The sequence below is a fragment of the Panthera tigris genome, chromosome C2 (genome assembly GCF_018350195.1).
Source record: "Panthera tigris isolate Pti1 chromosome C2, P.tigris_Pti1_mat1.1, whole genome shotgun sequence".
Lineage (NCBI taxonomy): Eukaryota > Metazoa > Chordata > Mammalia > Carnivora > Felidae > Panthera > Panthera tigris.
The window spans coordinates 84,907,595-84,920,657 of record NC_056668.1 but is presented as its reverse complement, the minus strand read 5'-3'; positions in this window follow the sequence as shown (position 1 = coordinate 84,920,657).

The window sequence follows — 13,063 nt, the reverse complement described above, 5'->3', positions numbered from 1 at the left end:
ATACATAGTGATCAATTAATATTTGAGCAAGTGGAATGATTTCCTTGCTACCAATATGGTTTGGAAATGTAACAAAAATATAAAAATTAATTATTATAATCTAAATGTAAAAATTATTTCAACAAAATCTGAGCAATAGGATAAAGCTATAAAAAGAAACATTAAAAATAAAAAATAAGATGACAAAAGTTAGACCAAATGCTACCATTTATTACAATAAATCTGGGTTAAACTCCACCATTAAACAACTATTTTCAGATTGAGTTGCAAAATATATTCAACATATTCAATATTCATATGAGACACACCTAAAGTAAATGGATAAAGAAAGAATAGAAATAAAATTAAGCATCTTTTCATGTGCCTGTTGGTCATCTGGATGTCTTCTTTAGAGAAGTGTCTATTCATGTTTTCTGCCCATTTCTTCACTGGATTATTTGTTTTTCGATCCTGAGAAACTTAACAGAAGACCATGGAGGAGGGGAAGGAAAAAAAAAGTTAGAGAGGGAGAGACAAACCATAAGAGACTCTTAAAAACTGAGAATAAACTGAGGGTTGATGGGGAGTGGGAGGGAGGAGAGGGAGGGTGATGGGCACCTGTTGGGAGGAGCACTGGGTGTTGTATGAAAACCAATTTGACAATAAATTTCATATTAAAAAAAATAAATAAATAAATAAAAATTAAAAAAAGAAAACTAAGGACAAAAAAAAATCTGGAAAATGAAAAAATAGGGGTGGCAGTATCAGACAAAATAGAAAAAAAAAAGAGACTTTTTTGTTACTCTTTATAGAATCTTTTAAATTTTAAATTCAGGTAAAGTTGACATACAAAATTATATTAGTTTCAGTTGTACAACATAGGATTCAACATTATATACATTATGCAGTGCTCACCACGATAAGTGTAGTTTCACCATACAGAGTTATTGCAATCTTATTGACTATATTCCTTACGCTGTACTTTTCATCCCCATCACTTATTTATTTTATAACTGGAAGTTTGTACCTCTTAATCCCCTTCACCTATTTTGTCTACTCCCCCACCCTCTTCTCCTCTGGCAATCACCAGTTTGTTCCCTGTATTTATGAGTATGCTTCTGTTTTTTGTTTGTTCATGTGTTTGGTTTTTTTTTGTTTTTTGCTTTTTTAAGTTCCACATATAAGTGACATCAAATGGTATTTGTCTTTATCTTATTTCATTTAGCACAACTCTCTAGGCCCATCCATGTTGTAAATGGCAAACTTTCATTCTTTTCATGGCTGAGTAATATCCTATTGTGTATGTATACCACATCTTCTTTATCCATTCATAGATTAATACACACTTAAGTTGTTTCCATATCTTGGCTATCATAAATAATGCTGCAATAAATAGAGGGGTACATATACCTTTTCGAATTAGTGTTTTTGTTTTCTTCAGGTAAATGCCCAGATGTGGAATTACTGGGTCATATGGCATTTCTATTTTTCATTTTTTCGAGAAACCTCCATACCATTTTCCATAGCATCTGCACCAGTTTACATTCCCACCAACATTGCACAACGGTTCCCTTTTTTTCCACATCCTCACCAACACTTGTTATTTCTTATCTTTCTGATATTGGCCATTCTGACTGGTGTGAAGTGATACCTAATTGTGGTTTTGAGTTACATTTCTCTGATTAGTGATGTTAAGCATCTTCTCATGTGTCTGTTGGCCATCTATATATCTTCTTTGGAAAACTGTCTATTGAGGTTCCTACCCATTTTTTAATCAATTGTTGTTTGCTATTGAGTTGTAAGAGTTCTTTATATACTTTGGATATTACCTCTTATCAGATGTATCATTTAAAAACATCTTCTCCCATTGAGTAGGTTGCCTTTTATTTTGTTGATGTTTTCTTTCACTGTGCAAAAAAGCTTTTTAGTTTGAGGTAGTCCCAGTTGTTTGATTTTTTGTTTTTGTTTCCCTTGCCTGAGGGGACTGATCCAGAAATATATTTCTAAGGCCAACGTCGAAGAGTTTACCTATGTTTTCTTTTAGCAATTTTATGGTTTCAGGTCTCACATGTAGGTCTTTAATCCATTTTGACTATATGGTGTTAGAAAGTGGTCCAGTTTCATTGTTTTTCATGTAGCTATCCAGTTTTTTCGAACACCATATATTGGAGGGACTGTTTTCTCCTCATTGTATATTCTTGCCTCCTTTGTTGTATAAATTGACCATATAAGTGTTGGTTTATTTCTGGGCTCTCTGTTCTCATTGATTTCTGTATTTATTTTTGTGCCTGTATCATACTGTTTTGGTGACTATACCTTTATAGTGTGCTCTGGAATCTAGATTTTGAAAAAAAAATTTTTTTAACGTTTATTTATTATTGAGAGACAGAGCAAGACAGGGCATGAGCATGGGAGTGGCAGAAAGAGGAGGAGACACAGAATTTGAAGCAGACTTCAGGCTCTGAACTGTCAGCACAGAGCCCAACGTGGGGCTCAAACCCACCAACTGCAAGATCATGACCTGAGCCGAAGTTGGATGCCCAACCGACTGAGCCACCCAGGTGCCCCTGGAATCTAGCTTTTGATACCTCCAGTTTCATTCTTCTTCCAGATTGCTTTGGCCATTTAAGGTCTTCTGTAGTTCCTTACAAATTTTAGGATTATTTCTTCTAGCTCTGAGAAAATTACTATTGGTATTTTGAGAGGGAGTTTATTGAATATGTAGATTACTTTGGGTAGTATGCATATCTTAACAATAATAATTCTTCCAGTCCATGAGTGTGGAATATCTTTCCATTTATTTGTATTATCTTCAAATTCTTTTATCAATGTTTTAAAGTTTTCACAGTACAAGTCTTTCACTTTTTTAAGTTTATTCCTAGATATTTTATTCTTCTTGATGTTTTCTTAATTTCTCTTTCTGCTAGTTCATTTTTAGTGTATAGAAATGTAACAAATTTTGTGTGTTAATTTTGTATTTTGCAACTTTACTGAAGTCACTTAATAGTTGTTTTTAAAAATATAGAGTGTGAGTGGGGGAGGGGCAAGAGAGAGGAGGAGACAAAATCTGAAGCAGGCTCCAGGCTCCTAGCTGTCAGCACAGAGCCTGATGCAGGCAGGAAGCCACGAACCATGAGATCATGACCTGAACCAAATTCAGATGCTTAACTGACTGAGCCACCCAGGTGCCCCCATTTATTCTAATAGTTTTTTGGTGGTGTCTTTAAGGTTGTCTATATATAGTATTATGTCATCTACAAATAGTGACAGCTTTGCCTCTTTCTTACCAATTTGGACACATTTTATTTCTATTTCTTGTCTCATTTCTGTGGGTAGGACTTTCAGTATTGTGTTGAATAGAACTGGTGAGAACAAGATCTTTGTCTTGTTCCTGATCTTAGAGAAAAAGCTTTCAGCTTTCCACCATTGACTATTGTGTTAGCTGTGGGTTTGTCATATATAGCCTTTATTAGGTTAAGGCATGTTCCCTCTATATGCACTTTGAGAGTTTGAATTTTGTCAAATACTTTTCCTGCATCTATTGAGAAGATCATATAATTTTTATCCTTCATTTTGTAGATATATTGTAGCATGTTGATTAATTTGTGGATATTGAGCCATTCTTGCATTCCTGGAATAAATCCGCATGATTATGGTGGCTAATCCTTTTAATGTATTTTGAATTTGGTTTGCTAATATTTTTGTTGAGGGTTTTTGCATCTGTGTTTACCAGGGATATTGGTCTGTAACTTTCTTTTTTTTTTTTTCTATAGTGTCTTTGATTTTCATATCAGGGTAATACTGGCCTTGTAGAATGAATTTGAAAGCATTTCTTCATTTTCTCTTTTTTTGCAGTAGTTTGAAAAATATAGGTATTACCTCTTCTTTAAATGTTTGGTAGTATTCACCTGTGAAGCTATCTGGTCCTGGACTTTTGTTTATTGGGAAATTTTTGATTACTAACTCAATTTTATTCTAGTAATTGGTCTGTTTAGATTTCCTGTTTCTTCCTGATTCAGTTTTGGAAGACTGTATGTTTCTAGGAATATACCCATTTATTGTAGGTTATCCAACTTGCTGGAATCTAATTTTTCATAGTAGATTTTTATAATCCTTTGTATTTCTGTGTTGTTGGTTGTAATTTCTCCTCTTTCATATATGATTTTGTTTATTTGAGTCCTTTCTCTTTCTTTCTCAATGAGTCTGTCTAAAAGTTTATCTATTTTGTTTATCTTTTCAAATAACCAGTTTTTTGGGTCATTGATTTTTTGATTGTCTTTTTAGTCTTTATTTCATTTATTTCTGCTCTGATCTTTATTATTTCTTTCCCTCTACTAACTTTGACGTTTGTTAGTTCTTCTTTTTCTAGTTTCCTTGGTTGTGAGGTTGGACTGAGATTTTTCTTGTTTCTTGAGGTAGTCCTATATCTATAAACTTCCCTCTCAGAACTGCTTTTACTGTGTCCCAAAGATTTTGAATCATGTATTTTCATTTTCATTTGTCTTAAGGTATTTTTAAAATTTCCTCTTTGATTTCTTCATTGACTCATTGGTCATTTAGTAGGATGTTATTTAGCTTCCATGTGTTTGTGTTTTTTCCACTTTCCTTTTTTTTTTTAAATGTATAACTCATTTCTAGTTTCATACCATTGTGGTCAGAAAAGATGCTTGATATGATTTCAATCTTCTTAAATTTATTGAGACTTGTTTTGTGGCATAACATGTGATCTATCCTGGGGAATATTCCATGTGCACTTGAAAAGAATATATATTCTGCTGTTTTTGAATGGAATGTTCTGTATATATCTATTAAGTCCATCTGGTCTAATGTGTCATTCAAAGCCACTGTTTCTTTATTGATTTTCTGTCTGGATGATTTATCCATTGACATAAGTGGAGTGTTAAAGTCTCCTACTATTATTGTATTACTGTCAATTTGTCTCTTTATGTCTGTTATTATTTGCTTTATATATTTAGGTGCCTCCATGTTGGGTGCATAGATATTTTCAATTGTTATGTCCTCTTGTTGGATTGATCCCTTTATCATTATGTAATTTGTCTCTTGTTACGGTTTTTGTTTTAAAGTCTGTTTTGTCTGATATAATTTTCTCTTCCATTTGTAGAATATCTTTTACCATGTTTTCACTTTGATTCTGTTTGTGTCTTTAGATCTGAAGTGAATCTTTTGTGAGCAGCATATATATGGGTCTTGTTTTTTACCCATTCAATCACCCTATGTCTTTTGATTGGAGCATTTAGACCATTTACATTTAAAGTAATTATTATATGTACTTACTGCCATTTTGCTAATTATTTTCTGATTGTTTTCTAATTCTTCTCTGTTCCTTTATTCCTTTCTTCTTTTTCCTTGTGATTTGATGTCGGTCTTTAATGTTATGCTTGGATTTCTTTCTCTTTATTTTTTTGTATATCTGTTATAGACTTTTGGTTTATAGTTACCCTGAGGTTCATATATAACATCCTATCTATTTAGAAATCTGTATTTATTTAATGGCTGCTTAAGTTTGAGCACATTCTCACTACATTTTATGCTCCCCTCTATTTTTTATGTATATGATGTCATATTTTGCATCTTTTTATTTTGTGTATCCCTTGCTAGTTTTTGTAGATATAATTGATTTTACTTCTTTTGTCTTCTAACTTTTATACAAGCTTTCTAAGTGATTGATCCACTATCTTTACTCTGTGTTTGCTTTTACCAGTGAAATTTTTTCTGTTTGTAATTTTCTACTTCTAGTTAATGGCCTTTTCTGTTCCACTTAATAAAGTCCCTTTACCATTTCTTGTAAAGCTAGTTTAATGGTGATGAACTCCTTTAATTTTTGTTTGTCTGGGAAACTCTGCCTCTTTTTAATTTTGGGTGATAATCTTACCAGGGAGACTATTCTTGCTTGTAGGTTTTTTTTTTTCTTTCAGAATTTTGAATATTTCCTGTCACTCCCTCTGGTCTGCAAAATTTCTGCTCAAAAGTCAGCAGATGGTGTCATAGGTTTTCCATTGTATGTAACTATTTAGGGGTTTCTTTTTTTGCTGCTTTTACTTAAAATTTTTCTTCTTTTTTTGATGTACAACATAGTGATTTGACAACTTTATATATTATGCTATGCTGACCAGAAGTGTAGTTACCATCTGTCACCATACAATGCCATTACAATACCGTTGACTATATTCCCTGTGCTGCACCTTTCATCTGCATGACTTATTTATTCCATAACTGGAAGCCTATATTTGCCACTCCCCTTCACCCATTTTGCCCACCCCACCACCCCTTCTGGCAGCCACCAGTTTGTTCTCTGTTTATGGACCTGTTCATGCTTTTTAGTTTGTTTATTTGTTCATGTTTAATTTTTTAGATTCCCACATATAAGTGAAATATGGTATTTGTCTTTTTCTGACTCATTTCACTTAGCATAATACCCTCTAGGTCCACCCATGTAGTACAAATGGCAAGATCTCATTCTTTCTTATGGCTAAATAATCCCATTGTTTTGGGCTTCCCTTGTATGTAACTATTGACATTTTTCTTGATGCTTTTAAGATTCTCTCTTTATCTTTATTTTGGGACATTTTAATTATTATGTGTCTTATTGTAGATCTCCTTGGGTTCGTCTTGTTTGGGACTCTCTGTGATTCTTGGACGTGGATGTCTGTTTGCTTCCCCAGATTAGGGAAGTTTTCAGTTACTATTTTTTAAATACATTTTTTTGCCCCTTTCTCTTTGTCTTCTCCTTCTGGGACCCCCTATAATGTGAATGTTAGTACACTCAATGTTGCCCCTGAGGTCCCTCAACCTAACCTCATTTGAAAATTCTCTTTTCTTTTTGCTGTTCAGCTTGGATGCTTTCCATTACCCTGTGTTCCAGATCACTGATCTATTCTCCTGCATCCACTAATCTGCTGTTGATTTCCTCTGGTGTATTTCTCATTTCAGTTATTGTGTTTGTTAGCTCTGATTGGTTCTTTTTATATCTTATCTTTGTTGAAGTTCTCAAAGAGTTCATCCACTCTTATCTCAAGTCCAGTGAACATCTTAATGACTATTACTTTGAAGTCTTTATCAGGTAGATTGCTTATCTGTTTTGTTTAGTTCTTGTTCTGACGTTTTGTCTTCTTCTTTCATTTGAAACATATTCCTCTTTCTCCACATTTTGTCTCACTCTCTGTGTTTGTTTCTGTGAATTAGGTAGATAAGCCACATTTCCTGGTGTTGAAAGTAGTAGCCTTACATAGAAAGCATCATGTGGTCCCCAGTGGAGCAACTCTCACCCCCTGTTACCAGAATTAGATGCTCCAAGAGTGTCCTATGTGTGTTTTGTGCATCTTCCTGTTGTGACTGAGCTGTGACTACTGTGGGCATGCTGGTGGGTAGGGCTGGCCTACAGTTGCAGGCCATGACTGTTGCAGGTGTAGTAGTAAGCAGCGCTGGCTATAGGCCCAGCTTGGCTGAGAGGTCTGGCTATAGTTGCTACAGGCATGTTGGTGGGTGGGGCCAGCCCCTGGTGCTACTGGCTGAAAGGCCCAGCAGCTCCTGCAGTAGGTATGCTGTTGGGTGGGGCTGCTCACCCCATGCCAAGGCAACAGTTGTTTTGAAGGGGTGTGGTCCTAGCTGGGGCTGCTTGACAAGTGTGGTGGGGTAATAGTTACTTTGCGACATGCTGGTTTTGACTCAGACTGCCCACCAGGTGTGACAGGGCAGGAACTGCTTTAAGGGGTGCCTGCTAAGGTGGATCTACAGAGCAAGCAGTGATGGGGCAAACAGTGCCAGCTCGGTAGATACTGTCAGAATTGGCTCTCACAACCATCTGGTAAACTGGGCTGAATGAGGGCAAGAAAAATGGCACCTACTAGTATTTTCTTTCCCAGAGAAAACTCCTACAGATCCCTTCCCCTCCAGAACACACCCTAAAATTAGTCAATAAATTGTTTTCACGTATAACCCTGGTGCTTTTCAAACTGCTCCCTCTGTGCTGGATCTCAGGCTGAGTGATATAGTATGCTGGCCTTTCAAGAGTAGAGTCTTGGTTTCCTATAGCCCTGTGGCACTCCCATAGTTAAGTTTTACTGATTTTCAAAGCCAGTTATTATGGGGGTTACTCTTCCTGGTGCATGTCCTCAGGGCTGGGGTACCCAATATAAGGCCTGATGCCCTTATGCCTGAGGAAGGACCTCCATGGCTGTGATTTCCCTCCACTTGTGGGTTGCCACCCTGGGGATTTGGTTCCCGATCTCATCTCTACCCCTCCTACTTTTCTTGATGTGGCTTTCTTTATGTCTTTAGTGATAAAAGATCTAATTTGATTATCTTTAGGTTGTTTCAGAGTGAGTTGCATTATATGTAGCTGTTGCCTTGGTGTGTGTGTGGGAGGAAGTGAGCTCAGAATCTTTCTACTCTGCCATTATCCCTCACTCAAAAGGATTTATATTTTATATTGTTCAAATGTATGTTTTATAAGGAAGCTGTAGCAGTGATATCTCCTGTGCACTCACTAACATAATATTGAAATACATAAAACAATAAACTTAGAAATACTAGATTTAAAAAACCACAATTATAGTAGAAGGCTTTTGCATACTTATTTTGAGACTTTGACTAATAAGACAAAACACACTAATACACAAAATACACAAGATAACACTGTCACTGGTAACCTTGTTTAAATGTGTATGAACTTCATACTCTAGTAACAGAGAGTATCTGGTTTTATAAACATCATAAGAAAGTTGCAGAGGTTGCTTATATCCTAGGATGCAAAGAAAGCATTTTTAAATAAATGCCAAAAAGCTATGAATACTTAACTTTGATAATGATGCCACAAATCTAAAAATAAAAAATGAACAATATTAAGCCACAAGAAAACCAAACAATCTATTTTTAAAAATGGTTTTCAGGGGCGCCTGCATGGCTCAGTCAGTTGAGTGTCGGGCTTCGGCTCAGGTCATGATCTCACGGTTCATGAGTTCACGCCCCATGTCAGGCTCTGTGTTGACAGCTCAGAGCCTGTAGCCTGCTTCAGATTCTGTGTCCCCCTCTCTCTCTGCCCCACCCCTGCTTGTGCTCTGTCTCTCTCTGTCTTTCAAAAATGAATACACATAAAAAAATTTTTTTTAATGGTTTTCAAAGAAGAACTAAAAACCTCAGGGATTAATGAAATAACTACATATCAAAATGTATGGAGCTACAAATTCATACTGAGGAAAATTCATAAATTTAAGTGTGTTTATTATTATAGAAGGAAAGATCAATAAGTGAACTAAGCATTTGAATAAATAATTTTAAAAACAACCAAAGAGACATGAGAAAGAACAGACCTTAATGAAGAAAAAGCAGAGATTATTGAAGTGGAGAGGAGCTAAAAGATTGAGTGTATAATCTTGGGAGTACATTTTTTGAAAGGGCAAATAAATAAACAAACTGAAGTCTATGTTGATTAAGAAAAATAATTGATAAAACACAGATATATAAGTGGGGAAGGGTGATAATAACAAAATTGAAATTTAGAAATTAAAATTATACTGAACCAATTCCATATTAATAAAAATGAAAATTTAACAAAAGTGATCTACAGATTCAATACAATCTCTATCAAAATTCCAATAACTTTTTTTATGGAAATAGAAAAAAAATCCTAAAATTCATATGGAACCACAAAAGACTGAATAGCCAAACTATCTTGAGCAAAAAAACAAAAATAAAATCGGAGATATTGCCCTACCTGATTTCAAAATATACTACAAAGGTATAGTAACCAAAGCAGCATGCTTGATGGTTGGTACCTTCATAGTAACAGATATGTAGACCAATGGAACAGAACAGAGAGCCCAGAAATAAATTCATGCAATTATGGTCAATTCATTTTTGACAAAAGTGCCAAGAATACACAATGGGGAAAGGACAGTTTCCTTAATAAATGGTGTTGGGAGAACTGGTTTTCCACACACAGAAGAATGAAATTAGACCCTCATCTCACTTCACATAAAATCAACTGGATTTTATGTTACTTTTATTTATAATTTTTGAATCTATACTTGTGAGAATGCATTTTTGAAAATAGATTAAAGCTTTAAATATAAGAACTGAAACCACAAATCCATAAGCAGAAAATAGGAAAAAAGATTCTTGACATTGGTCTGGGCAATGATTTTTGGATGTGGCCCCCAAAAGCACAGGCAACAAAAGTAAAATAGAGAAATGGGATTGCATTAAACCTCTGCACAGAAAAAAAAAAAAAAAAAAAAAAAAAGAATCAAAAGAATGAAGAGACAACAGATGGAATGGGAAAATATTTGCAAACCATATATCTTATAAAGAGTTAGCATCCAGAATATATAAGGAACTCAAACAACTCAATAGCAAGAAAAGAAATAACCTAATTTTAAAATGGGCGAAGGACTTGAATAGACATTTCTCAAAAGATGACATACAGATGGCCGATAGGTACATGAAAAGGTGCTCAACATAATCAACCATCAGGGAAATGAAAATCAAAACCCTAATGAGGTATCACTTCATACCTATTAGAATGACTGTTATCATAAAGATAAAAGATAACAAATGTTCCACTATTAGTGGGAATGTAAATATGCACAGCCATTATGGAAAACAATGTGGAGGTCCCTCAAAAAATTAAGAAAAAATTACCATATGATCCAGCAATCCCACTTTTGGGGAGATATCCAAAGAAAACAAAATCAGTATCTTGAAGAGATAAGTCCACTCTCATGTTCTTTGCAGCATTATTTACAATAGGCAAGACATGGAAACATACTGTTTGTCAATGGATAAATAGATAAAGAAGATGAGGCATATATACACAATGGAATATTATTCATTCGTGAGAAAGAAGGAAATCCTGCCATTTGCAACAACATGGATGAACCTGGAGAGCATTATGCTAGGTGAAATAAGCCAGACAGAAAGGCACTGTTATGTCCTTACTTAAATGTGGAATCTATAGAAGAGATCATGCTTATAAAAGGAGAGAGAGAGAGAGTAGAATAGTAGTTTCCAGGGGCTGTGGGGGAGGTGGAAGAAATGGTGAGATATTGGATAAATGTACAAACTGTTATGTACAGTACTTCTTATTTTTTCTTATGTAGGATGAATAAGTCTAGAGATCTAATGTGCAGACATAATGGCTATACTGTATCGAACAATATTGCCAACCGTATCGAACAATATTGCCAAGTGTTGATTCGGGTGCACTCTTCACGCACAAACATGGTAACTATGTGAGGTGATAATATATTAATTGACTATAGTCATCATTTTACTGTGTAAATTTATATCAAATCATTATGTTGTATACCTTAAATATATATTTTTTGTTTAAAAACTTAATGAAAAGATAATGCCCAAGGACAATATAGATTATGTAAATAATCTAGAGAAGAGTAAATATGTTACTTTTATTTATAATTTTTGAATCTATACTTCTGAGAATGCATTTTTAGTATTAGTATTAATTCATTGATAACTTTTTTAGTTTCTTCTCTACATTTTTTGTTTCTATTTCTTCCCAAATCCTCAGTGACCATCTGAAAAGCTTTTTTTTTAATACTCTTGTTTGATCTGTATCTCTTTGATTATTACTGAGACAGAAGTTTTAAAATCTGTTTATTGGCCATTTCATATTCTTTTGTGAATTGTGTATTATTATTCATTTATCATTTTTCTATCAGGTAGTTCATCTTTCTTCTAAACCTCTTTATATGCAGCTAGTAACCTTTTGTCTATGTGGATTTTTTAGTATTTTTTTCTTAACATTTTACATTTGCCTTTTAATTGTTTCATTTTGCCTTTTGTCAGTCACAAGCATTCAATGCTAATGTAATGAAACATGTCAATATTTTTCTTTATTTTCTCTTCAATGGTATTATGGTTAGAACATCTGTCCACACCTCAATATATGTCAAAATTTATCTAAATTTTAAATTATTATCATATTTTCACATTTAATATTTAAATCTTTAATCCATCTAGGAGTTACTTTTGTGTAAGATGTTAGGTAGGGATCTAACTTTGTTTTTTTTCTCCACTTAGAGTTGGCTATTCAATACCGTTTATTGAGTGATACTTTTATCTAGCAATTAGAAATTGTACCTTATTGGTATGTTAACTTCTTAAATATACTCATATATGTTTCTTGAATTCTATTGAGCCAACTTTGACACTAACATTACACCCTTTCAGTTACTGTTATTGTATAATACATTGTTTCAAAAAGGAAACCACTGTACTTCATTTAAAAGAATATTTTTGTCTGGACATTCTTTATTCTTTTATGAACTTTTAAAAAATCCCCCAGAAATTTAAATAAATTTCATTAAATTTTCAGAATAGTTTGGAGATAGTGGATATTTTTTTACAGTGAGTCTTACTATCTAATAGTATAGTACCTCTGTTTATTCAAATCTTTATGTCTGTCAGTATAATTTTATAGCAAATATACAAACTACTTGAGCTAATAATGCTACTGTGAATTAGCTTATATACCTCAGAACACCTTAGCAATCACTTCAAAAGCTAGGTATGATTAATTATGTAATTATTATTCTCTGACAAAAAGAAATATGCATATTTAATGGAGAGACAAATTATTCTTCTAACCTCTTAAAGAATTTATTGGTTAAACTTTGTCACTGGTCAACATAATAGATGCTAGTTGTGTGGTTCTCTCTTGCATCAACCCCTGGGGTGGGGGGCATCAATATGAACTCAAGAATATAACTTAGAAAACTTTGAAGAAAAAATAAAAGTACTATATCTCCAACTTTCCTCTCTAACTTTCCCAGGTGTTTTACAGCGTTTGGATGAATTGTCAGAGGTTGATTTTCAGTTCCTCCTTGAACAACCTGTGGGAACAGAGCTTTAAGCATAGGTGATCTCTTGTCAGTGCATCAGGGGAGATTCCATTCTCCTGTGAAAACTGAAGATCCTGATCATATTCTCCCTAAAAAGAGTTCCTCTGTACACTAGTAGTGGACCAATGCAGTAGTTTGATTAGGTCTATGTTTTGAATATTCAGAAGCCCTTTCCTTCAAGTTATGCATACTGTCTCTGTCCT